Source organism: Rhinopithecus bieti, unplaced genomic scaffold (genome assembly GCF_001698545.2).
Source record: "Rhinopithecus bieti isolate Rb0 unplaced genomic scaffold, ASM169854v2 scaffold_6380, whole genome shotgun sequence".
NCBI lineage: Eukaryota > Metazoa > Chordata > Mammalia > Primates > Cercopithecidae > Rhinopithecus > Rhinopithecus bieti.
Window position 1 is genome coordinate 8,580,421 of NW_016806642.1, and position 27,961 is coordinate 8,608,381.

At 42.7% G+C, this 27,961-nt stretch overlaps 1 long non-coding RNA gene across 1 annotated transcript; it reads left to right on the forward strand.

Annotated features, from left to right (window-relative positions):
* The first annotated feature begins 17,714 nt into the window (after positions 1–17,714).
* On the forward strand, positions 17,715–24,203 carry LOC108532913 (uncharacterized). Its single transcript, XR_001886585.1, has 3 exons — positions 17,715–17,845; positions 19,389–19,562; positions 24,115–24,203. It is a non-coding gene; the product is annotated as an uncharacterized LOC108532913 (long non-coding RNA).
* Positions 24,204–27,961: the final 3,758 nt, after the last annotated feature.

Here is a 27,961-nt window from a genome sequence, read left to right on the forward strand (position 1 = left end):
ACGGACTTGGGAGTTGACGGGACTTCAGCATTCCTGCAATCATACGACTTTATCTCATAGAGGAAATCTAAGACCACAAGGGAGAGGTGATCATGCCATGTTTATCCAGCTAGTTGGGGGCAGGGCCTTGACTGGAACCCAGGTCTCCTCCAAACGATGCCTGTCTGAATTTTTCTGGGCTAGATAAATTAGAAACCCTGCATCCCCAGTCCATACTGGTGCTCCCTCTTGTAGTCCTCACTCCAGTCTAAGTACTCTTTATTACCTTTCCTCTGCCATCCCTTTGGGAGAAATGCAAGTGAGCAATGAATGTGACAGTGATAGGAAAGACCTTCTACAGAAGCAAGGGACTTGATAATCTATCAACTGTTTCTGGGTAAAAACCATGAATATGTATTGAGCACCTACTCTGAGGTGCTCACTAAATTTTCTCAATCTCCACAGTAACTGCTATCATCCTTTGCATAGATAAAAAACCAAAAGGCTTAGTTTAGTAGTATCTTAGTTTTGGTAATTTTCCCAAGATCTCACAAAAAGAAAATGTTTGAGCCAGGATCCGAACAATGGTCTATAAGATTCTTCTGTCCACCCACTCACTCATACACACACCATCCATACACACACCCATTCATGCACACACTCATCTACCCACCCATCATCCATCTGTCTTTCTGTTCACTCATCTTTCCATCCAAGAAACCTTTACTGAGAGTGTGTTCCATGTAAGGCAGTGTGCTTTGTGGAATGGAGCTAAGGAGATACAGATCCCCCGTCCTCATAGAGCTGAGTGGGGCCTCCTCGAGGGTACTGTTGGGATAGTGTTAGGGAGGAGAGTGATGAGGAAATGGTTTATGTGGAAACTGGGTACTTGGGAAGACCATGACAAAAGGATCAGTGGATTGCTCCCCCACTCCTGCTTCTAAGGTTGCAGATGAGTGCCCAGCTGGCCAGCTGGCCACTGGCATAGTCTGCCTCTTTGTGTAAAAACTAGTGGAATCACATATGTGCTGCTCCCAGATGCAGTCTCGGCACCAGCACCTTCCAAGCAGGAGGTTCTGTCATGGTGCTGCCTGCCAAGCCTTGTCCAGAGGACTGAGGCCACTTGGCTGGTTGCACTGGGTCCTGTGCCTGTGCAGAGACTGTCTCACCACAGCGGCTGGGGGCGGCAGGGAAGGGCAAGAGCTTCTTTGTGTGTGTGTGTGTGTGTGTGTATGTGTGTGTGTGTGTTTAAGCTGGAACGAAGCCCTTTTTCACTGCGCTCTGTACTTGAGATATTTCACTGAGTGGGAGACAAAGAGGCTTTGTGTGCTCTTCAAAGTGCTCTCTGCTGACTGTGATACACATCCAGGAAAAACCCAGACCAAAGCCATGAAGTCACCCCAAGTTCAAACCCAAAATGCAATTTGCAGTGGTTAGAAATGACAAAGGATGGGTGGTAGGATCCAGAGAATAAAACAGTGAAACCCAATGGACCTTAAATAGATCTGAGGGCACTGATTTGATTATTTTGGATGAAATCTTTTAAGAAAATTGTGCCAGATTCTTCACAGAAAATTTGGTAGAGCCTATATTTCATCACTGGCCTAGCAAAGGTAAGACCCACTTTAATTTTCTTGGACTATTATTGTTTTTATTCTTAGGCTGTATGTTAGGGAGAAGAGCAGGGAGGTAGTTTGTCAGATGTTGTTCTTTCCTTGTTAAGCTTCACCTGTTCTTAAGAGCAACTTGCACTTTGTCAGTCACAGAATAGTGCCTGCCATTCAGGCTAGTGTTTTAGATATAATTGAATTGCTGGGACGCGTTAAACATCACAGGGTTTTTAGCGGAGAAATAATTTAATGATGTGGCCTTTAGGATTGTTAATTAGCACTGTCTGTATGAACATGTAACAATAACACCACCTACCGTAAAAGCGAATGTTCTACACTTCAGAACACTCATTTCTTTAGGGCTTCCCGCAGAGAAGCAGTCATTAACTCTTTTTTTGACAAATGCTTTTAGACATGCTCTGTAGGGCCGTGAATTCACCCTTCCCTCCAATCCTGAATCCTTCTCTGCATTTATCCACAAGGCAAGCTGGCAAACAGGGAAACAAGGAGAACTGTGTGCTCAGCCCTCCAGAGTGACACAGATTATGAGGAGGTGATGGTCCTTCCCTGCCAAGATCCTGAGACACTGTCACTCCGGAATCCACAAAGAGATTCAGGCAAGGATGTGGGAAAGTTGGAGCCCTGCACGCTGTTGGTGGGAATGCCAAATGGTGCAGCTGCTATGGAAAACAGTATGGAGGTTCCTCAAAAAATTAAAAATAGAATTACCATATGATCCAGCAATCCCACAGGGTCTTTATCCAAAAGAATTGAAACGAGGATCTTGAAGAGATATTAGCACTCCCATGTTCATTGCAGCACTATTCACAATAGCCAAGATGTAGAAACAAACTAAATATCCAACAACAGATGAATGGATAAAGAAAATGTGGAACACACACACCCACACACACACACACACCCACACCCACAATATTACTTAGCCTTAAAAAAGAAACTCTAAAATATGTGACAACATGGATGAATCTTGAGGACATTATACTAAATGAAATAAACCAGTCAGAGAAAGACAAAACTGCATGATTCCACTTACGTAAGGTATCTAAAATTGCCAAATTCATAGAATCAAAGAGTGGAATGGTGGTTGCCGGGAGCTAGGTGGAGTGGGAGATGAACAGTTGTTAATCAATGGGCATGCAGGTTTAGTTAAGCAAGATGAATGAGCTCTAGAGATCTGCTGTACAACACTTTACCTATGGTCAATAATACTGTATTGTGCACTTACAATTTTGCTAAGAAGGTGGCCCTCATGTTATGTGTTCTTACAAAGTTTAAAAAGAAAAAATTAATGGGATTGATTCACTGGAGGAGAGGCTGTTGGCTTGCATCCTGCCTGCCCTGCTGAAGGGAAAGTCAGGGACTGGTTTCTCTGCTGGAGTTCAGGCGGGTCTGTCTGAGCCATGGGTCTGGAGGAGGCCTGCATAGGCAGCACGCCACAGGTTTCTCTGGCTTCTTGAGAACAGAGCCTGATAATGATGGAGGGATGAGAGCTTCCCACTCCTTCTTCTATTTACATTAGAACAGCCAAGTGTTTCTTCAACCATCCACCATTCCCTTATGTCACGTGTCTTCTGAAGACACTTGACCTCTTCAGTGAGTCAAGAGCAGCAGCATGAAGGTATTTGAACACTAGATTGTGTCTTGTTCTTCCAAACTTTTCCCTAGCCACGTTCTAGGCCTTGATGCCTCCAATGAAAATCCAGTTGTGGAAACCTCACCTTCCAACATCTCACTCTCTGGCCACAGCCCCCTGTCCTGCTACCTCTCTTACTTTTCTCTTCTCACAGCCTTGTCTGGCCTCTGGTCCAGAGATGGCAGATGCCTAGTGTGATTGTTGCCATTCTTCCCAGCTCATTGAGAACCTCATAGACTGATCATGCTGCTCTCCTATTAAACCCAGAGATTGCTTTGGAATCCTTAGCATAGGTTACATCAACTGGAATTGACGCGTGAGATGAAAACTATTTGCCATTCCAGCTCCATCTCCTTGATCCACTTTCTCTCAGCCCATCAGGCAGGACAGACTCTACACACTTGCATTTGAACTCTTCATGACACCCCTCCCCTTCCCTTGCACACACACATGCTGTGTCTGTCCAATGATGTGTTCTCTCCACTCTCTCCACTCTCATGCCCAGAGCGCTAAGTATTGTTGGAGTATTTTGCATTATGATGTGTACTTAATGCCACAAAAAATGTGTGGTTTCTACTTCGGAACTGTCTTTTATTTGTTCTTTATTTGTATCTCCTTGCATTTCCCAGAGAAGCCCTCCAGAGCCTATCTTGCCTTTTCAGTCCCCCAAACCACACTGCCTCCCCTCCTTGTCTGTCAACTTCACCTCCTATTTCCCTGAGAAAACTGGCAGAGGCTCCCTGTGCCTCCGCCCCTGCCTCATCCCCCACCCTCTGCCCACATGCACCCTGTCTCTCCCTTTCAGAATCTTTGTTATCTTTCTGCCTAGAGTGCTGTGGCCTCCCTCTTCTTTCTCCCGAGATGTTCCTTTTTCTTCCACACTCAGCAAAGGGTCATTTCCTTGACAAAACCTTCCTTTGCTAACTGACCGTCACCACAGGCAGGCTGGGAAGTTCCCTCTTCTCTCTTCCCTCCATATCTCATACATACCCGTATTAAGGTATTAATTCCAAGGAATTGTCATCTCTCTCTCTTCTAGTCTACTTTTCATCCCTGACTCTTACAGTGTCTGGAATAGGGGAATGATTCAAATTGTATGTATTGAGTGAATGAATGAATGCTTTGGGGAATTGAGGCAGCAAATAGATTTTGTCCACCTCCCAGAATTAGTCATCCCCTCATCCTTCCTGTTAAATTTCACCATCCGTACTTCTCTTTTTACAAATGATATTTATCATTTTCTATCATTGGTGTACTTATCTATGTACAAGTCTTATCATTCCTACCACACTGCAGCTTCCTTGAGAGAGTTATCTAGATTGAAATCAACTATGTGTCTCCCAAAACACAGGAAGTCACACGTGTTGTTTTTTCAATATTTGTTGGATGAATAATTATTAAGTTGTCCTTGTATTACTTAGAATAAGGGTCTAATGCAGGCTTGTTGAATTAAACTGAATTTAATCCTTTGTCATAGACATGCTGATGTGGTTTGTTGTGTCCCTACCCAAATCTCATCTTGAATTGTAGTTCCCATAGTACCCACATGGAGGTGTGGGAAGGACCCAGTGAGAGGTAATTGAATCTTGGGGATAGTTACCCACATGCTTCTCTTCTCGTGATAGTGAGTTCTCACAAGATCTGGTGGTTTTATAAGGGGCTTTTCCCCAATTTGCTCGACACGTCCCCTTCCTGCCATCATGTGAAAAAGGACGTGTTTGCTTCCCCTTCCACCATGATTACAAGTTTCTTGAGGCCTCCTTAGCCATGCAGAACTGTGAGTCAATTAAACCTCTTTCCTTTATAAATTACCCAATCTCAGGCAATCCTTTATAGCAGCATGAGAATGGACTAATACAGTAAATTGATACCAGGTAGTGGGGTGCTGCTGTAAAGATACTTGAAAATGTGGAGGTGACTTTAGAGCTGGGTAACAGGCAGAGGGTGGAAGAGTTTGGAGGACTCAGAAGAAGACAAGAAGATGTGGGAAAGTTTGGAACTTCCTAGAGACTTGTTGAATGGCTTTGACCAAAATGCTGATAGTGATATGGACAATGAAGTCCGGGTTGAGGTGGTCTCAGATGGAGATGAGAAATTTATTGGGAACTTGAAAAATAGTAATTCTTGCTATCCTTTAGTAAAGAGACTGGTGGCATTTTGCCTCTGCCCTAGAAATCTGCAGAGTTTTGAACCTGAGAGAGACAATTTAAGGTATCGGTGAAAGAAATTTTTTAAGCAGCAAGGTGCTCAAGAGGTGACTTGGGGCTGGGCACGGTGGCTCATGCCTGTAATCCCAGTACTTTGGGAAGCTGAGTTGGGCAGATTACTGGAGGGCAGGAATTCTGAGACCAGCCTGGCCAACATGGTGAAACCCTGTCTCTATGAAAAATATAAAAATTAACTGGGTGTGGGCCGGGTGTGGTGGCTCATGCCTGTAATCCCAGCACTTTGAAAGGCTGAGGCAGGCAGATCATGAGGTCAAGAGATCGAGATCATTCTGGTCAACATGGTGAAACCCTGTCTCTATTAAAAATACAAAGATTAGCTGGGCATGGTGGTGCACACCTGTAGTCCCAGCTACTGAGGAGGCTGAGGCAGGAGAATTACTTGAACCTGGGAGGCAGAGGTTGCAGTGAGCTGAGATTGTGCCACTGCACTTCAGACTGGTGACAGAGCGAGACTCCATCTCAAAAAAAAAAAAAATTAGCTGGGTGTTTTGGTGCACACTTGTAATCCCAGCTGCTTGGGAGGCTGAGGTGGGAGAATTGCTTGAGCCTGGGAGGCAGAGGTTGCAGTGAGCCGAGATTGTGCCACTGCACTCCAGCCTGGGTGACAGAGCGAGACTCCATCTTGAAAAAATAAAATAAAATAAATAAATAAAAGGTGTGACTTGAATGTGGTTAAAAGCATTCAGTTTTATGTATTCACAAATATATTGTTTGGAAAAGGAATTTATGTTTAAGAAGGAAGCAGAACATAAAAGTTTGGAAAATTTGCAGGCTGACAATGTGATAGGAAAGAAAAGTCCATTTTCTGAGGAAAAATTCAAGCTGGCTGCAGAAATTTGCATAAGTAATGAGGAGCCAAATGTTAATTACCAAGACAATGGGAAAAATGTCTCCAGGACATGTCAGAGACTTTCACAGCAGTCCCTCCAATCACAGGCCAGGGGCCTAGGAGGAATAAATGGTTTCCTGGGCTGAGCCCAAGGCCTTGCTTCTTTGTGTGATCTCAGGACTTGATGCCCTACATCCCAGGCATGGCTAAAAGGGGCCAAGATACAGCTGGGACTGTGGCTTCAGAAGGTGCAAGCTTCTAACCTCAGCAGTTTCCATGTGGTATTGAGCCTGTAGGTACACAGAAGTCAAGCACTGAGGCTTGGGAACCACTCCCTAGAATTCAGAGGATGTATGGAAATGCCTGGATGTCCAGGCAAAAGTTTGCGGCAGGGATGGAGCCCTCATGGAGAACCTCTGCTAGGGCAGTGTGGAAGGGAAATGTGGGGTTGGATCTCCTATACACAGTCCCTACTGGGGACTAGTGGAGTTATGGGAAGAGAGCCACTGTCCTACAGATCCCCAGAATGGTAGATCTGCTGACAGCTTGCACCATGCACCTGAAAAAGCTTCAGACACTCACTGGCAGCCCATGAAGGAAGCTGGGAGGGGGGCTGTACCTTGAAAAGCCACAGGGGCGGAGCTGCCCAAGGCTGTATGAGTCCACCTCTTGCTGGATTTTGGACTTGCATGGAGCCTGTAGCCCCTTCATTTTTGCCAATTTCTTCCATTTGGAACAGGCATATCTACCTAATGCTTTTATCCCCATTGTATCTAGGAAGTAACTAACTTGTTTTTGATTTTACAGGCTCATAGGTGGAAGGGACTTTCCTTGTCTTAGATGAGACTTTTGACTTGGACTTTTGGGTTAATGCTGGAATGAGTTAAGACTTTAGGGGACTGTTGGGAAGGCATATTTATGTTTTGAAATGATATGAGGACATGAGATTTGGGAGGGACTGGAGATAAATGATATGGTTTGTCTGTGCCCTCATCCAAATCTCACCTTGAGTTGTAGTTCCCATAATCCCCATGTGTTGTGGGAGGCACCCAGTGGGAGGTAATTCAGTCATGGGGGTGGTTACCCCATGCTGCTGTTCTTGTGATAGTGAGTGAGTTCTCAAGAGTTCTGATAGTTTTATAAGGGACTTTTCCCCCTTTTGCTTGGCACTTTTCCTTCCTGCCATCATGTGAGGAGGGATGTGCTTCCTTCCCCTTCCACCATGATTGTAAGTTTCCTGAGGCCTTCCCAGCCATGCAGAACTGTGAGTCAATTAAACCTTTTTCTTTATAAATTACCCAGTATTGGCAGTCCTTTATAGCAGTGTGAGAACAGACTAATACATATGCCTAAACATCTAAAAAGACTTGAAAACTGACTGAATTGTTAAGTTCATGAGGGCAAGGATGGTGTGCCTATCTTGTTTAATATTGTTCCTAGCACAATGACAAATACTAAAAAGTATTTGTTGATGAAATAATGGATTTATTTTACCCTACCCTTAGGAAGTAGCAAACTCAGGTAGCTGAGAATAATTCTAGAACCACTTTTTATGATGTTCTCTAGAGTGGACAGCATTTTTTCCCTGAGTACAACTAACAAACCAAATGTCAGGAGGGGAGGTTGTCATAAGTCTTTCACTCCCTTCCTTCATTCATTTGATGAATAAAATTCCTTTTTATTTAGGATAGAGGTAGAATTTTTTTGATCCTGAGACTCTGGCATAGTCTTTGAGCCCCCAGAATCACTAGCTCAGACTGACAGACATGTTATCTTTCCTGCTTAAACACTTTCCTTAATAGATGGCGTCTGGTGCCCTTAAACTCAAGTGCATTCCCACATGAGAGAGTGGCCATATTTCAGCTGTGGTGATGGGGTGGGCAGTGCTCTGTCAGATCAATTATGTACAAGACTCATCTTCTCTAAGGTTCTCTTAATTTTTTTTTCTCCTGACAGTTCATCTTGTGCCCAACCTTCTGTCTCCCCCAGTCAGACCTGAAGACGATTGCATGCCACTGGCTGTCTTCCCTCCTGAGAACATGACACAAAGGAATGCTCCCTGTCAAGTTCTTCATTATCCTTCTGATGAATTTCCCCTGATTTAAACAAGTTGGTGGTAGACAGACCTTTCTTGCATTTTCACAGATGTGCCAGGAGGAAACCCAGCGTCTCTCAGTTGCCTTTAAATATATGAGGTAGTATCTCATTGTGACCTCAGTTTTCTTCTAGTTCACCTCATTTTCTATTTCTTCTGAAGTAGTAATGCCACTTTGACCACAGTGAACAGGGCAAATCGCCCCTGGGGCTGTTTAGAAGAGCAGGGAGTTCTCTGCCAGTGGCTTCTCTCTTCTGTCTGGGTCAGCCTGGGCAGTGGTCAGGGGAGCTGTCTGGCTTCCTAGCAGGCGTCGTTGTTTGTGAAACTTTATAAAACCCTCTCCTGGGGTGTGCAGAGGAGGTGACGGCATCACATTCTGTTATTTCAGTGAAGTTTTTGTAGTCTGACTTGGCAGAAGCCAGTCAAAACATAATGAAAGCAGCTGGCAGGGGGTACCATGCGGGAGTATCAGAAAGGCAGCAGCTCCTGTCCACTTCCAAAAGTGCAAAGTGGCAAGTGAGGTCAGCAATTTTCCCAATTACATTCAGGATGTGGATACTTCTTCATGTAGCTCACTTATACCTGATCTGAGCCAACATTATTGCTTCATCTGAAGTCCTGCAGGCCTCCCCTCTTGTCTCCCTGCATCCTCTTGTCCCCTCCAAACAGCAGTTAAAATTACCTTTTTAAAATGCAAATCATTGAAAATATTTCAAATGCTTCCATGGCTTCCTCTCTTAATTAGAATGAAATCCAATTTCTTGTGATGGCCTGCCAGGCCCCCGAGACTTCACTGCCCCTCCTTTCAGGCCTCCTCTTCTACCATTCCCTCACTCATCACTGCAGCCTCCTTCTTTTCTGTGGAGGCACCAAGTCCATTCCTGCCTTATGGCCTTGGCACTCGCTATGTCTCCTGCCTAGAAGGTGTTTCAACCAAACCTTTGCAAGGTTAGTACCTTCTTGTCCTTGAAACCTCAGCTTATAGGCAACTTTCTCGGGTGAAACCTACCTGACCACCCAATATAAAGCAGACTTGCCCATTTTGCCCTGGTTTATTTTCTTCATTGTACTTCCCTCTTGCAGGACTCTTCTTATTTATCTTATATTTTCCTCTATTATTATCTGCTGTCTTCAAAGGAAATTATTCCCATGACAGCCTTTTTTGATCATCACTTCGTATGTCCTCAGGGTTAAAAAAAATGCTTGCGGTACAGTCGGAGCTTAATAGGTATTTGTTGAACATTTGAATGAATGGATGTAGTCTTTGCATTCTTTTGTGTCTTCTTAGACTACCACCTGTGTTTTTCATTTATACTTTCTTTAAGATGTAGTTGATTAGAGTTTAGGACCTGGATTCTGACAACTGTGTGTTCAGGGTCCCATTTTGCTGCATGCTAACTGAAGAACCCTTGGGCAAGTTAACGCTCCAAGCCTCAGTTAACTGATATCTACAATGGGGATAATAATCACAGGGCCAACTTCTAAACTGGTTGTGGAGAACAAATGGTGTACTACTTGATTGACACCTGACACACAGCAATTGCTGATTAAAAATAAAAATTTGGCCAATTTATGCAGGATAGAGTGTATTTAACTCAAAGCCTTGAAAGGAAAAATAGAGGCCTACAGAAAATTTTTAATCATAGACCTTGGTGCTAGAGTTATCTGGATTGTTTTTTAAAATTTATTTTATTACAGGGTCTCACTGTGTCACCCAGGCTGGAGCACAGTGGTACAACCATGGCTCCCTGCAACCTTGAGCTCTTGGGCTCAAGCAATCCTCCCACTTCAGCCTCCTGAGCAGCTAGGACTACAGGTGCATGCCATCATGCCCAGCTAATTTGTGTGTGTGTGTGTGTGTGTGTGTGTGTGTGTGTATTTTTGGTAGAGACAGGATTTTACCATGTTGCCCAGGCTGGTCTTGGCCTTCTGGGCTCAAGTGGTCCTCCCGCCTCAGTCTCCCAAAATGCTGAGATGACAGGCCACCATTTGAGTGTCTTCTTTACTTTTTGTTTCCTTCTTTGTAATGTGAAGAAAATTATACACTCCTTGTAGGGTTGAGGTGAAGATTAGAGGTCATCCTTACCAAAAGGCCAAACTGGTGCCTGGTTTTGGGGGCAGTAAGCAGCAGCCACTCTGACTGTGTCCTTGCTTCCTGGGTGGTGAGGTTTGCAGTGTGGAGAGGAAGAGAAGGGAAGCAGACAATCTAGCAATCTGTGGAAATTCTTTTTGAACGCTTTGATAAGCTCAGGCCCAAGGGCTGTCTCATTTGACTTCCTCTTACTCACCTTCCTGTCTGGTTGGCAGTCACCAGGCTGGAAGCCATGCCGTGGCCCCTCACTGGTGGGTCAGTATGTTTTATTTCCCCTCAGTCCTCTCTAATGAAAAGCACTCGCATCCAGTAAATCTTTCCTTTGCTCTTATTAAAGCACTTGATGTTGGTTATTGAGGTCTGTTCCAAGCTAGGTGAGGATCAATAAGGCGATCCACTTAATCACTTCAGCAATCAACAAGCTATTTTCTTAGCTTGCACTCTGGCCACTGCCTGCAGAAATCCAGGGGCTTATCAGGCCCTTGTAACCCAGGGAGCTGCCTGGAGATTTTCCCTTTCATTTCCCTCCTCCCTGTCAACCTCATGAAGTCCCAAGTGTTCTGAAACAGCCCTGCCCTCTGCTTGGTCTCAGGGCTGTGTTGGGTAAGATAATGACAAGCCTGTGCTTCTATTTGTACTCTTGCCATTAAGGGCTCCAACTGTGTCTGGGCTGTGGGCAGTCGATAACCTGATTACAGATGGTCTCGTTTTGGCCAAAGCCTCGTTTTGCCAGGCTTTGCACACCTGGGCAGGGCAACTACTTAGAATGAGGGTGACCCTATTCCTACCGGGCCAAGCCTTTCTCCCACTTCAGTATTCAAATTTCACTATCACCGGGAAACTCCCAGGAAAAGGATCAGTCCTTTGCTCCTTGTAATGTTTTGAACTTAGGTTTACTCTAAGGCATGCTGTACGATATTCGAGCTCTGTCCTGTTTTCCAGACAGCCTGTGATCTCCTTAAAGACTGGGGCTGTGTCTTAGTCATCTCTGCATTATCAAGACCACCCCAATGTCTCACCTGCAGGAGCTCAGTTGCACTTATTGAAAAGAAAGAAGGAAGGAAGGACAATAAAAAGGAAAGAATGAATTTTTTTAATAGTCCTGGAAAACAGCATGGTTTCAAGTCCTGGCATTGCCAATAATTGCTGGGTGACCTTAGGCAAGATAAAGAATTTGTTTCAGACTCAATTTCCTTATCTGTCAGTGAATTAGATAATCCCCCAAATTCTTTCCAGCTCAAACATTTTGTAATCTTATGCCTGTAAATCTATGGTTACCAACTCTTTCATACCCAAAGCCACTGTATATAACAAGTATTTTGAAATCTCCTTTTGCCAACATGAAATGAAATGATTCAATATTACAACATACCTTCATCCAATTAGGAAAAAAAATACTCTAACTGTAATTTAAAGGGGAAATAAAAGCAAAACAATTTATGATAAAATAATACATATTCCTTTATGTAAAAGTATGGCTAGTACCAGAAGATATGATGAAGGAGTCAGAACCTCACGCTACTCTGTTGAATCACTTTGAATGATGTGACAGTTACAAATGCAGAGTGATGCAGGTAGGTTACTTTGGTGCCTCATATGCCACAAGAAGTACTGATGTCATTACAGTTCTAACCTAGCAACACACAACATTTCCAGAATTGACATGGTAGTCATATTCCTGGAAAATTCAAGATACGTAAAGCAAAGGTAGATTTTAAGCTCAGATAATTAAAAAAAAAAACAGGTTTTTCAGCCATATAAATATCTGTGGAACATTCAAAAGCTCTCTGAGAAGCAGAAAGATTCTTCATAGTTCAGAACTGTCCCTGCCATTGAAGATCTCTAGAATCCTTGGCTCCTGCCCACTATGAACCAGCAGAGCCTCCTTGTACCAACCAAGAACCTGCCCACCTACCAAATATTAAAAATGCTATCCACAAGGTGGTATCATTTCTTCCAGGAGCTAGTGCTCTAAGCTTTAAAATGTTCTGTGCAGAGCAGGCTTCAAGGATGAACAATCTGTGTAGTCATCAGGGCTCCCTGCTCTTTGAAGGATCATGTCCTTGAATGCTCTGTTGTTACTCTCCTGAATTTCTTAATGATTTTTGAATAAGGGTCCTTATGTGTTCATTTTACAGCAGGCCCTGCAAATTATATAGCCAGTCCTGGCTATGCATTATGACAGGATTGCTGTATTCCTAAGCATCTGAGAGATGTTTAGTGTTGAAATGACTAGTTTCCTTTGCCTAATAGTGCTTTCTTTTAATTAGCTAGGATATCCTTAATTACTTTAATTAATTAATTTGTTCATTTATTAAACTAATACACATTGAGCTTCTGTTATACACCAGGTAGACTCTGGAGTCAGAAGACCTGAACCACGATCCTGAAAGAGCTTACAGATTCTTGGATTCTCTGACTTTAACATGGAATTATTAATAATAACTCTCTTTACTTATTGTACAGAATAAGTGTGAATTTAAAAAGATATAGCATTTGGAAGTAAATTGTACACTATGACATAAATGTCAGTTGCTAATTTTATTATTGTGCTACTCTTTTTATCTTTGAAGTAAAGTTTTCTACTTTTCTTCATTTAGATATCATGGAACATGATGCTCTTGGCAGGACACCAAATATCAACTTTCCTACAAAAATCAGAAAACAGAGTAATTGGGTTCAGCAAAATCTTTCAATTTGGGTGTTACTAGTGTAGACTTCATGATAACTCAAAATAATTTTATCAAATTTAAAAAAAGATATGTTAAATTGAGTTTGTCACATAATCATGGAAGTTTTGGGCTGATATAGACTTCAAAAAATTATCCAGTGCTTAAATCTGCTATAATATCCCTACTGAGTATTTACAGAACCAGCTTTGGTTAATTCCTGTGATGTGTCCTTTGGAAGCATGTGTGCCCTATGTTAGGAATGTTTAAAAAAGCAATCCAGTACCTTTGTATGTGAATTACAAATTATTCTCATCCACTCATTAGAGCAGGGCAGGGCAGCATGCCTTCTACTAGGCAATACTTACTTAATTTAGTTGTATTTTATAGTAACAAAATTTCTCTGAAAAGATATACTTTATAATTCACACTTTTCACAAATTCAGCTCACCCCAAACACCTAATTTTTTAATAGTAAGGTATTACCATATTATGAAGAAATTTAAAATGTAGGGAGTGACTTTCACAAGTATTAGAATCTACTCGGATATAGTTAGTTGGTTCGGAGATTATTAAGCAGCAACAATTTGTGCTTGGGAGGGAGATGGAAGCTAGTCTTGCCTTAATTTGTTGGAGTCATGGGCTGAGTCACAGTAAGGTCCGGGCACAGGGTCATGTCAAGGCATGATCCTAACTCTGTTATCTACAGGAAGAGAAAGGGCCATTATACTTTGAGACTGGGATTCTTTCCTTTGTAGTAGCTTTATGAAAATAGAATTGAGAAGAGTCGCATTTTCCTATGGACTGCTGGCTGTATATGGTTTGTACGTGAGAATTTGAAAATGGATATCTTTGGATAACATTAAGAAAATGACAGATTTTATTTAGCTGGTTTTATATGCAAACCTACTTATATGCATATAGATGTGTGAGCGAACACATGTGTGTTTGTAACAGGAGGCATGAAGAGGTGAAACAGTTATACCCTTTGATAATACCAGGTGTGATGGGCTATTGAATGGTTTCCTATTGGAAGGACTCAAGCACCTTGCAAGCAGAAAGTGACTCTCCCTGTCCAAAGGGGTGTGAAACTTCTCCCACTGCTGAACCTCACAGGATAGAGAAACGATACAGCTCTCTGAAAGAGTGGAGTGGCAGGGGGTTCTGGTTAGGGAACAGGGAGCTGCAGGAAAATGCTGAAGGTGTTTTCAGAGTATGTTGGTGGGAATCCGAGTTTTTCCTAGAAATAAATTCTTTAACGCTTGGAACCTCGTGTTTAAAGACTGCGTTCTAAGAAAGTGTGCAGGCAAAGACTAAGGGCTGTGAAGCAAGAAATGAGCATTCCTGTGTGGAAAGCTTGGGACAGAAGACTCGGGGGCCACAGGAAACACAGAGAGACTGTTCTGTAGCCTCATTAGTTGCACGATTCTTCAACAAACCCGCACCAGACTCACCGCGGAACGCATTAAAAAAATGCTGATTCCTCAGCCCTACTTCAGGTCTGGTGATTTTGGAATATGTGGTTTTAAGCAAGCTTCCTGGATGATTTTTAGTCACACTGAAGGCTGAGAATGAGGAGGAATGGAATAATCATTGGTGTAATGCCTGTCTGCTCTCTGTCTTCTATGAGAACAAGGACCGGGTCTTGTTCTGCAATGTTTCTCCGGCACCTCTTTCAGCCCATCGACCATCAAAACCATTCAATAAATAGTTTTTGAATAATTAGATGAATGAATGAATAAAAGGAACTATAAACTGATATGCTAGCCCACTCCATACCTTTTATAATTCTTTGTCTTTTGATAGTAAAGGCCACAGGTTCTAGTTCGTATTTAAGAACGGGGTTAGACATTTTCAACAAAATCCATTTAATGTTTTAAAAAATCCTGCCTCTAAGAACTTTAAAGTATTGTTATATATAGGTATCTTGATTAGGTGGATTCTTGCTGATTATTACAGTACAGATGCTGGCGCTAAGAGCGGGGAACTCCAGGTGTGTGCAATGTTAAGAATTCTTTGTTAATTAGATTTGTTTCTGTCTGCTGTCTATTGCACACCTAGCTAGAGGGATTTCGGGAAAACATGTATGAACTTACAGTTAAAATCTGGAAGAAAGAGTTCAAAGACAGAGCACATCATATTGTGGTGGTTTGAACATCTTTCAACTCCCTCCCTGTTATGCAACTGAAGGATACAGTGGAGCTGCAACCTAACCCCAAACCCTTCTTCCCCAGACAGAGGATTTTTTCATAAAATCCACTCAGTCCCTTCTTCTCATGTTCTCCATACACTTCTCACCAGAAAAAAGAAATCATTCATATCTAACAAAGGGTCTTGGATTCTTCAGATAGTTTCCATTATAAGTTTTTGGCACCGTTATTACTCTCAGCTCAAGTTACCTTTCTGATCCCTCTTCTTTCATCTGCTGAAAATGGATTATTTCCTTATTAGCTTGAAACCCTTACTGTTCACTGGAAGCAGGCCTGTGTATGAACAATGCTACCCCGGCATATTCCTGAAGTTCCCCGGTTGTTCAGAAACTTGCCCTTAAAGCAAGCTTTCCTGAGAGTGGAATGACAGTGTCTTTTCAGGAAAGGGCTGCTATCACCAGAAAACTTTCTAGACCCTTGCCTTGAGAAAGCTGAGCGCTGCCAACAAGTGCGGGAAACCATAACAAAGTATTTTCTGTGAAGGAGATGTCTTATGGGTTGGCTCCATTTGGGGTTCATGGGTCTAAGAGGCACAATGAAGAGACTTGGGAGTCCTTCCTACACAGCTTCAGCCAGAGATTTTCCACTTTGAACTATTTCATCATGGAAATTCAACTTCTTGGTTCATTTGGAAAAAAAAGATCTACTTCCTAAATATTTTAGAAATCACTTTATAGATTATCTCAAATTTGAAATATTTTCTGAGGTTCTTTACCAGGGTTCATGGATATTATTCAAGGATATTTGAATTTAGATGAGAAAATAAATTATGCCTTTATGTTCACTAATCTCTAAAAGAAATTTATCATGTCTACTAATTATGATGGAGAGCAATAATATTAGCAATGGAGAGTCACAGTAATATTAGCAAAAACCAGGACTTTGTCATCACTAGAAATCACAGATATCTTCATATCATATTACAGTTGTTGAAGATGTCTTGAAACATTATTTACATTTACCACTATCTTGAAATTCTGGTAAATATTAATCCCTCTAATAGAGCTTGCTTTGTGATGCATGAATACAGAAGCACTATTCTTGCTATAGTACACTATTTGAAATATTTTGATACATGGATTTGATAGCTATCTGTTTGATAATGTGTATATATTTGATCACAACATACATAGTAACTTTAGTTGCTCAATGCACTTTCTTCTTTTATGTATTTAAAATACTACTCTGAAAAGAGATACATGATTCACCAGACTGTTAAATGGGTCCATAGCATAAAGAAGTTCAGAACCCCTGAAAGCAACTCAGGGTCTGCATTTTGTGGTTGTAGTAGCTAATGAGTTGTGAGAAGTAAAAAGAGCCCCTTACTTGAAATCAAGAGGTCTGTGTTTGAGTCTCAGCTCTGCCACTTAACAGCTAAAGAGCAAGTCATGGGCTGCTTTGAGCTCCAGTTTCCTTACTGTTATAGGGAAATAGAAACAATGGCCACCTTGCGGGGTAATTGGCAGGGTGAGATCAACAGCTTAGGATCTCTTTGTCTCTGGTCCCCTAACTCAATTTTAAACATCATACACATGCATGCATTTTTCTTTTGAAATAGAGTCCTGATGATATTATTCCACCCCTGCCTATTGGATATAGTCCAGCACCTCAGCCCAGCACAAAGTTCTGGAACCTTGTCCAATAGTGCTCCCCACTCAACCACTTCAGCCATAAGGAGCTTTTTATCATTTCCTTATCACATCATCCTTTTCCTTCCCTTAAGAACCTTGTCCATTCAGTTGCCTGTCCTTGGAATAACTGTTCCAGCTTTTCCATTCAGAAAATGTACACTCAAATCGTGCCCTTCTCTCTGCAGCTCTTCCCCTGGTTCTCTCAGCAGACTCCCTCTTCCTCAGTGCTCCCGGGGACGTGCTCTACTCCTCTGTTATAACATTTGACACCCGCTTATATTAATTCATTTTTACCATGTTTGATTCTCTCATTCTCATTTATATTATGATTTTTTTTTCAAGCTTGGGATATGAAGCTGCATTAGGGAGAAAGCTTGCACAGCTTAAAAAACACGTTGATATTATCATCACGTTGACTGGATGTTGGTCATTGTATTACTTTTATTTTGGAATTCCAGATATCATGAAAGGATTTGAGGGTTTTTTTTTTTTTTTTTTTTTTTTTTTTTGTGAATCCAAAGATGGCATTTACAAAAGATGGAGAAGCAGTTCCCTACTGAGGGACATGCATACAAAAAGCAGATGACAACACATGTGAGCATTTCCCATGTGCGTTCTGGGGAAGCACAAGCAGTGGGGCCTTGACTGGGGGTGGCCATCTTCCTTCAGAAGTTTCAAAAAGCCTTTCTCTCTCTCCTTCTTTTTCAGCCCATAGAGTTCCCAGGGAAGAATGAACCCAGATTCTTGACCTGCAGAAGTGGTGTACTGCCTGGGGAAGTCACTGGCTGGCAACCATGCTATTCTGTCTGTCCACCTAACTGTGGGCTCCCAGATCACCACTGCTATGGGTAGGGGGCTGTGGGGTGGGCCTGCTCGGGGTGACAGGCTAGCTGTGCTCCCATAGCAGAGGTGGGAGAAGGAAATCACATCAGGTGTGCAGCTATGTCGTGCCAGGCACTGTGCTGTGTATTGCACACATCTCAAACTAAATGTGTAAGGTATTTTTTTTACATATTACAAATAAAGGAACTGGGCTCAGAAAAGCTGCATTATTTGCCCAAATTGCAGCAGATTTGAATCCAGGTTAATCTGACTCCACAACCCATGTTCTTTTCACTACATTCCCATATCCTTGTTCCCTATACTGTCCTCACTGGTCAAGGTGAGCTTGGTCTTCCACAAACAGGCTAGAAAGGTATGCTTACTTATCTTTAACTTTATGCTTTTAAACTAATTCTTAAAAAATCTTCTCTGGATAAGTCACAGACAATGGGAATGTGTATTTCTAATACATTAATGTAGTATTTCTACTACATTATTGGTTTACATAATGCCATCACTTTGTCATCTTCTTTGACACAACATCCCCCTCCCCTCTAGTTTATAAATGAGGACGTTGAGGCACAAAATGGTTAAGTGACTTGCCCAAGGGGGAGATTTGTCCAGTCATAAAGATGGGCCTGAACTTTTTCTACTTTGCATTCTGACTTGAAAGGCAGGAAACATATGCTCAAGAGGGAGATCTCACAAAATTTCATGTCAGATCGTGCTCTCGCTAATTTAATCCTGTCATGCCTGGTTATATCCCTTTGGAAAAACCACCACCAATGCCTTCTCTTTTGAAATATTTACACTAAAAATATTCCCTGTACAAACCACCTCACTCTTTCACAAGGAGCTGACTTGGCCCTCTCCCCTAAAGTGGGTTGCACATCCACCCGGCCCACCCCCTGAGCTCACTCTAGCTCCCTTCCAGTTAGAATTTATTCAGAGCCTCCCTTTCTAGGAGGAAGCAAGGAGGGGGCCGTTATCTTCGTGGACTCGGGTCCTCCTGGACCCTTTGTCCTTGTGGTCATGTTTCAAACAGAGTTGAGGGCTCCCCAAAGGGGAAAGATTATTTAAGTTTTGTAAATGCTGCCCTCCAAAAACCACTCCACATAAATGTTTCATGGCTTAGCCTCTGTGAGGCCAGAGCTGGAACATTCAGCTGTGAGGGTGTTTATATTTGTGGAACTCTCTTGAACATTTGCTGCGGGTTTTAAACAGCTGCTATGCTGAAGCTCTGGGGATAGGAAGATCATGAATATTCAGGTGAAGCCACCAGAATGAACAGCCGTTAATAGAATAAATGCCTAAACAGTTGTGTAAGGCTTATTAAGACCTATTGGGGCTGAGATAATAAATTCCCACTCTGACATGTTGCAACTACTGTCGCTTAAACACTTTGGACCACCTCTTCTGAACTGAAGGAAAAAATGATGTTAGTTCTCTGCGCGAACACAAAGAAACACCTGGAAGCCTTGGCAAGGGGATGAGATTTGGCAGAGATCTTTCCGTGTACCGATGCATCCTCAGGAAAATGATGTGCCATTCATTGTTCCTGTTGTCAAGGTTATCGCAGTCGACTCCAGGCTGGAACGGGCATTGATCTTGCACAGAAGAAAGTCTGTCCTGACTCCCTCAGAGTGCCTCAACATCAACTGAGAGCCACCGTGAACCTCTGGGGCACTGAGCCTGGCCACCAGCATCTGCACCCCAGCCCATATGGCCTGGGCCTCTCCCTTGGTAAGCCTCTTCCAACAGGGTATCAGAGGAACCAAATACACAATTACATTGAACACTTGCTTTTCATTCGCTTGCTCCATAATCCATAGCAGGGAACACAATGCAAAGATTGCAAATGTAAAAGTGACCTTTCCAAGTGGCAACACCTAGTGTGTTAAAAAGTCCATTGCAGACTGGGTTTGTAAGGTGCACGCTGTAAACATGGGGAATGTGGGAAACAGTAGAGAGGGACTGTTTTCTCCTTTGGATGTTAGCTGTCACATTGCGTTAGGCTGAGCCAGGCTCCTCGGTTCTGGCTCCCACAGTCACAAAGCATTAACCAAGGGTATACAGGGGAACTCACCCAGGTTCACACCTAGAGAAGACTCAGTAATATTTGATCAGCAACCTGCTGTCAATTTAGATAAACAGCATTTGACTTCAAATAAAGGTAACTAACTCAATGAAGGAAGCCTGTGCATAGAAGGCAATGTTTGCTTCTCCCAAGTTGTCAGGGAGAGCCTGCCCACCCTAGCAGCGGTCGCTGGTCGCTGATTCTCCCCACCCCTGAAGACATGATGGGGTCCTGCCAAAGACTCTGAGCCATCAGAATTCTAGAAGAGACAAACTCACAGCAAAGAAATACGCATGTCTCAGTGTGGCTTGGGAGAAGGAGTAGATTTTAGAGTGATGCTGATGTAGGTTTGAATTGTGCTCTGCCACTCAAGGTCTGAGTGTCCGAAAGCAAGTTATACCACTTCTGTGAGGTATAGCTGTCTTGCCTGTAACACAGGCATTATTCAAACCACCTGGTTGAGGAGCTGGCTAGTGGTCGGCACTCCATTAGTGTGTTTATTCATTTATTCACATGAATCATGAACAGTTATTCATTAGTTTGTTTACTTCCCTTCCTCCTCGTTCTTTCTACCAGTGACCTGAACAGGGTATGGTATTAAAAATTCCCTTGCAATGCAGAGATTAGCTTTTTTCGTATGCAGTTTCAGATGTCTCCATGCCTTTAATGGACTGGATAAATCAGAGATTTGCCTAAAAGTCAGGCACATGTAAGGGGACAAAACTTATATGCCCCTTTCCTTCAGCCCTCCATACTCTACTCTCCATCCATTATCGGTTACCTGGTTATCAATATAAGAACCAAATCTGTTTCAGAACCTTCTGTGTCATGGTGAAAGTTCCAGAGGAAAGAACAGATGGAATAAATTAATTAGTCAAAGCATGCTTACCTGGTAGAGCACTTATTTCCAGGAGTGGTCAAAGGGTAGTGGAACATGCAAGGGAAAAGGAAGCAGAAGTCTTTCAAAGAGCCCAAAGGCTAGTGCTGGGCATCATTCTTTATTTTGAATAAAGATGTATAGTTTTTGTTCCCATTAGCAAATAAGTCAGGAGGGGTCTGACAGTCATTGTTTTTCCAGAGATGGGTCAGAAAGTGACCCTGAAAATCTGTCCAAACAGTAACACTCTTTCAGAAGGGGGATGGGTAGGAGAGCCTTTAATGTGATCTCGATGGAGCTGATCAGACACTCGTCTGTAATGATGCCTCCTGGCAGGAGCTTGCATGGGGTTGGCTGGACAGCTGCCTTGGGAAAGCTCCTGGCAAAGCCTGCTTGCTTGGCCAACAGCAGGGGCCCAGCTGATCAGAGCCCAGATTGTACCGCTTCTCTTTCTCTCCTTTTTTCCTCCTCTCTATCATGGGCTAATACTTACTTCATCACGTCCCTGCTCCCTGTCCTTGGCACCCTTCAATGTTGACTGTCACTCCCGGGGTTCTGATTTGAAAAGTTCCACTCCAGGATGGAGGACTGTAAGAATGCCACACTGTTATTTTTATCACACAACAGGTGTGTACTCTAGGCAAACTTACACAGAGTAGAAGGCCCCTCAAAACCCCAGATTGTGGCTTTAATACTAAAAATAGCTGTCCTCCCACCTCGATTCCATCCCAGGTCTCTGTCACATGAATTCACTCTCACCATCTCTCCTTCCCTCTGAACTTGAACAAACAGCAAACAACACATGCTTTTTATTGTTATTCTGGAAAAGAAGAGCTGTTTCCAATGAAAGCCTATGCCAAGCAGGGTCCCTCTTTTTCCAAGAGGTTTTGGGAATGAGTGAACTTATTTTCAGCCAACAAGCAGGAAAATAAATGCCAAATGGAGGTTGCTTCATAGATAACCAATGCAGGAAGGGACCTGAGAGATCATGGCCTCTGACCAGCCAATGCAGGTGAGGAAATTTGGGGCCCAGAGGTTAAAAGATCGCCCCATTGTTAGGGAGGATAGGAGAGAGCCAATGCTCCCACTGGGAATAATAATGAGGATAAATTACGTTTACTGAAGCCTTTGTTTTAGATGCAGGCTTTTCTGTCATTAATCCTTAACAACTTTCTCATATTCAGGCGAGGAAACACCACCGCAGGTAGGAAGTTAGGTAACTTACCCAGGGCTACACAGATAGTGAGCGGCAGAGCTAGGACACGTGCTTGGGCCAGTTTGGTTTCAAGGCTGATTGCTTCACCACAACTCACCCTCCACCACCTCCCATCGCTCCCCACTTGCAAGAAGTCACTGAGTCCAGAAGACATCCAAAGATTCTGTACTTGCTCTCAAGTGGAAACAATTGGATCAAACTTCCCATATGAAGTTGCCCAGTTTTCCTGTGCAGAGCCAGAGTAGGGGAAGTAGGGACATAGATCTCCTGTGCTGAACCTTAGCAAGCAAGCCTATGGCATTTGCTTAATCTCTTGCCATCTTACTTTGCAGTTGTGGTTAGAGGTAATTTTAAATATGTCCCAGATGTGACTAGAGGGTAGTGAGCAGGTCTCCAGCATGGGAGAGCTGGGCCATGTGTGCCCCAGCACCTTCGGCTGGCTCAGGAAGTGGGTCTATCAGCTGAAAGGTAACAAACTTCCTTTTCCCTCTGGCCAGAGGAACCACAAGGTGGAATGGGGGAGGGGCCTGCAGCTGGCTTGAGTTGAGTGGCTGGGAGGAGAGGGCAGCTCCCAAAGGAAAAGCAGCCTGATGTTCTGTCTCCGTGCGGTCTGCTGGGGTATGCATGGGTTTTAAAGTCAGGTAGATTTGGGCCTGCCACTTTACACCTATAGCTGGTAAGAAGTTTTAATTCCTCTAAGCCTCAGCATTCTCATCTGTAAAATGGAGATCTTTACTTGCCTTATAGGGCTGTTTTGAGCATTAGAGAGAAAGTATGCAAAGAATCAGGAATAGAAAATGTTGGCTATTATGTTAGTATTTTGGGCAGGAACGATAATGAAATCAACAGTTTTAGATTTGTATTTTCTCCAGCTCTCTCTCTTTCTGTTCAACAGCTCCCAAATTTTAAAGAGAACAGATCCCAAGGAATACTCTTAGGTTTCCTGAGTAGGGTTGATGGCTAGGGGTGCCAGTTTCTTTATCGAAAGAGAGATATGGGGCATGGTAGCAGCGGCTACAGGAGAGGAATGGGTGTAGAGAAGTTGCAGGAAAGAGGAGAGAGGGAGGAGCAGCAATACAGAAAGGTGCTTTGGGGAACCAGAAAGATTTCCAAGAATGAGTTACAGGAGGTTTTGCTTTATAATATAAAGTGGGAACCTCCTCCTCTATCTCCATGAAGAAACTTTTGGTAAAACCTACATTATGCTTCAATGCTTTCAGAGTACGCTTTGTGATACCTGTTGCTAACAGGCTCCAGGATACGAGTGGCTCAAAGTGACTCAGTTGTACTTAAACTCCTTTCAACAGTCTGTGTGCTGGGAAGGGTTACTCTTTATTCGTTGGCTAGTGCCTGGAGTGATCAGCTGAACTGACAACATAGGTGCCATTATCAACTGGCAGGGGGGACTGGCCTTTGGCGTTCAAAGAGCTTTCTTCCCCTTGGTAAACTCCATGAATGGGATGATATTGGTGGTGGTATGTATAGGTATGTATTGATGAAGTTCAATCTTGGGCATTTGAATCTGGAATCTTTGAAAAACTTCAAGGAAGGGTCAGCATTTTTCTTTCTTTCTTTTCTTTTCCTTTCTTTTTTTTTTTTTGAGACACAGTCTCACCCTGTCTCCCAGGCTGGAGAGCAGTGGCGCGATCTCAGCTCACTGCAACCTCCGCCTCCTGGGTTCAAGGGATTGTCCTGCATTTTTAAAGATGTCTTCCTCAGCGGTATATATTGGGTTAAGGTGTGTGAAGAAGGAAGAACTCATGGGAGCTTTTTTGGTCCTGTAGTATGCAACAGATGAGAGTCCTGGTTGTCTGAGAGTAATGATAATCAGTGGATCCTACCCTCTGGGGTCTTACAAGGAGGCCCACACAAGGTGGGGAGTGGAGAGAGAGTGCCCAGGCTAGGAGTATCAGCTCCCCCACTCTCTTGTGACTATTGCCAAGTCATTCAGCTTCTCAGGTCCCTCTGCTGTAAAGGATATCAACAGTGACTACCAACTGGGTCCTTGGGAAGATTTAGTAGGTTATCATGAAAGTGCATTGTTAACTACAAAGTGCTACATGAATATACAGTTTACAATGATAAGGCTCTGGACTCAACCTTGACTCTGATGCTTTCTACTTAGGTGACCCTGCACACCATCTGTGACCTCTCTGAGCCTCAGTTTATTTGAAGGAAAGGAGGGGCAGCAACACAAACTCTGCTGAGTTGTCGTGAGGATCAGAAGAGCAATATTGGCAAATGTGTTTCATAAATGATACAGTACCATAACTGAAAAAGTCTCCTGCAACTGCTTTTACTGCTTACAAATTTTAGTATCAATGTCATGTAGATTAAAAGAAAAATGGAGCCCTTATATTAAATACTGCAGAGGGCACACAGCCTTTTAATGCCTTCTAACACTCATTTCCAGTAAGGGGATGACTGTAAGCCTTTCTGAAATGAAACACTCTTCCATAGCATTTTATTTGAACCTAATTTTACTATGTGCCTAGTGTGTACAGAGTTCCTCTATGGGTAATACATGACTCACCCCTCAAGCTTTTCCAACAACAGTGAAAAGTCATAACTATTTGATTTCCCCAATAAGGAATTATTAGCAGTAATAATCTTAGAGAATATTAGGTTAGGGGCTGTGATCCCAATTCTCAGGGGAGGCCCAGGCTTGAGTACAGTAAATATTTTATAATAATTCCCTGGCTAAACAAAACAGATGCAGAGTCCTGGGACTCAAGGTCTGGATTGTAGCTGCCTCAGTGAATCAAGTCACTTGCCTCTGGCTTGGTCATTCTAGCTTGGGTGCTACGGATCTGAACTTCTAAAGGCTGCAAGACAGAAGGCTCTGCAAACTCCCAAATTCAACATATCCCAAATCAAACAAAGCATCTATTCCATAGACGTGACACCACCAGCTTTCCAGTTTCTAAAATTCAAGATTTCAGTGCACAACTGACACACAACCTTCTCACTTATTAAGGTCCATCAGGACTGGCCTATGTCTAGCCAGGCAGATCACCTAGTCAGCATTTGCCATTTGTCATGTCCTTCCATTTTTGCACCCACTGTCCCATTTCAAGCCTTCATTATTCTCAGGTGAACCATGGACGTTTTGCTTGTTTTAAAAAATCTCATCTGGATCTCGTTATTCTAGCCACCTTTAGTGTATCCTTTGTACAATCCCTCTCCACTCATGTGCCATGCTGGGTTTCTAAAGCACAGGTATGAGCATCCCACCAGCCTGCTCATAAGATATTCATGGCTCCCTAGTGCCTATAGGGTAATGTTTATAATCCTTGGCCTGGCATTCTAGGACCTTCATAATCTGATCCCTATCGGTCATACCTTGTTCTTTAGCTGTACTCAACTACTTGCTGTTTCCTAGACACACTTTGCTTTCCTTCCTCTTTTCCTTTGTTCGTGCAGTTTTCTTCACATATGAAATCTCTGTCCATCTTCAGGGAAGATGTGAAGAAAGACACTTCCCTCAAAAAAGTGTCTTTTCCATAAGAATCCCTTAGCTGGAGCTAAATGTCTTTTTAACCTATATGCCCACAGAACTTCCTGCATCTTATACCAGCCCTTATTACTCACACTATAGTAAAAAATACAAGGGTCACAGGTAGGAGGCAGCACAAAGGATACTTTCTTGTAAATGTCACATCTGAACCCTCCCTTTAAAGAACATTATCCCCTATTATTCTCTTCCATAGAATTTCATCATTTCTCTATAAAACATTGAACTGTGTTCATAATTTATATTTGTTCATACACCCATTATTTAATATTTGCCTTACCTATAGCACTGCAAACTCACTTTGGGAATGGGCCGTGCCTGTATGTTTATGTCTATCATCAGGGCTCAGCAAAAGTGCTTGGCTCATAGCATATGTTAAATAAATACTAGTTAAGTAAATAAACAAAGAATGAAATGCCTGCAACTCTACCTAGATCTACAACTTCTTGTGGATCTCTTTGCACTTCACTGCTCTATCTATCCCAGTCCTTTTGCTAGTAGATGCCCAACAAATGGTAATTGAATTGGATTTTAACATTAACTCTTCATTTCTTTCTGTTGAGTGAGGAAACTATTGTGATCAACTTGTTGCCCTTTGGGTTTGTTCGTGAAAGAAAAGTCATCAAAAAGTAGGCAATAAGGTAGTCTTTGCTTGCATTCTGGCAGACTTATGCATGGGAGGTTCCCAACATGTTTCCCAACAGAAAGCCTTTTCATGGTAATGCAGATCTACAAAGTGGATGTTAGTTGCCAAAAGATAATCAACAAATCTCTGACAAGAGTCTGTTTATACTGCTACTGTCAAGGGTAGTCATGTTAGTTTAAGAAAGATATTTTGCCTTCATTCTAAGTGTTCACACATGAAAATGTTGTCAGGTATGGATTCTGGCTGTGAAATTAACACCTGCAGAAATGTATATATGTGTTCATATTGTGGATGACCCATAACTTTAATGAGGGCAGAACATAATTCATGTGTGAATAAATTGATCAGACAAATTGTTCAACCATTCATCTATTTGTTACTATTTTGTACTTTAATCTTTCATTCATTCGTCTGCTCACTTGACAAGTACCAGAGTGTTAATTGTGGGCTTAGTAGAGTGAAAGCTATAAGCTCGCACAAGAGGTACCAGGACCAGCCCTCAGTGAGAGCTTAGTGTGCATAAAATGATCACAGAAGGCTTTATGGAGAAGTCAATACATAAAAAAATAGCTTATTTCCTTTAGTGAACCAAGGGAAAAATGGGATCTTTGTTTAGTAATTTTATTTTATTTTATTTTATTTGGAGAAGGAATCTCACTCTGTTGCCCAGGCTAGAGTACAGTGGTGCTATCTCGGCTCACTGCAACCTCTGCTTCCCAGGTTCAAGTGATTCTCCTGCCTCAGCCTCCTGGGTAGCTGGGATTACAGGCTCCCACTACCATGCCTAGCTAATTTTTGTATTTTTAGTAGAGATGGGGTTTTGCCATTTTGCCCAGGCTGGACTTGAATTCCTGACCTCAAGTGGTCTGCCCGCCTCGACCTCCCAAAGTGCTAGGATTATAGGCATGAGCCACCATGCCCAGCCTTTTGTTCAGGAATTTTATATTGCTCTTTTCTGTTGGACCCATTTGGTCATTGACCATACTGTGTGTGTATGTTTACATTATGTATATATATGTATGTATGTATACATTGTATGTATACATTATGCATGTGTGTGGGCATGTATACAGTAAACTAGCCATTCCTAAATTCTGGCTGTGAAGGAAAAATGGAGGAAATTAAAATTTCTAATTTTCAAAATCCATTATTTATGAAATTTCTTTAAACTATAGAACTCATCTTTAATAGTAATCTACTGTGTGGTGAGCCAGCACAGTATATAGTCAGGCAGAAACACTGGTGGGAAACCAGGGTAGGAGGCACAGTCTGGGTCACTCGACCGTCTGTCTCTAGAGAGTGTCTAGGGCTTTGAGTTATGTGATATAAAAATCACTGGCTTAAATTTATCTCTGTTGTCTTTCTTTCAGCGTTTTCCTTTGATTTTCAAAGTTTTGTTTACTAGATTCATGTGTTTAGTCTATCAAGAAGCAATCAGAATACAACTAGCAACAGACATTACTCTCCATGCATAAGATCCCTTCAGATATACAAGAATCTGCCAGTACCCAGGTGAAGAAGAAACAGCTGTCACTTGCTAAAGGGTCTCCTGGAACCTTTTCTCCAGATCACAGTTAGTGAGCAGAGCCCTAAAGGGATCTCAGGCATGTCCGAAACGTTTTAGGCCCATCACACAGTGTATAAAATGGTGAACATTTGACCAGGCGCAGTGGCTCATGCCTGTAATCCCAGCACTTTGGAGGGCTGAGGCAGGTGGGTCACCTGAGGTTGGGAGTTTGAGACCAGCCTGACCAGCATGGAAAAACCTTGTATCTACTAAAAATACAAAATTAGCTGGGTGTGGTGGTGCAT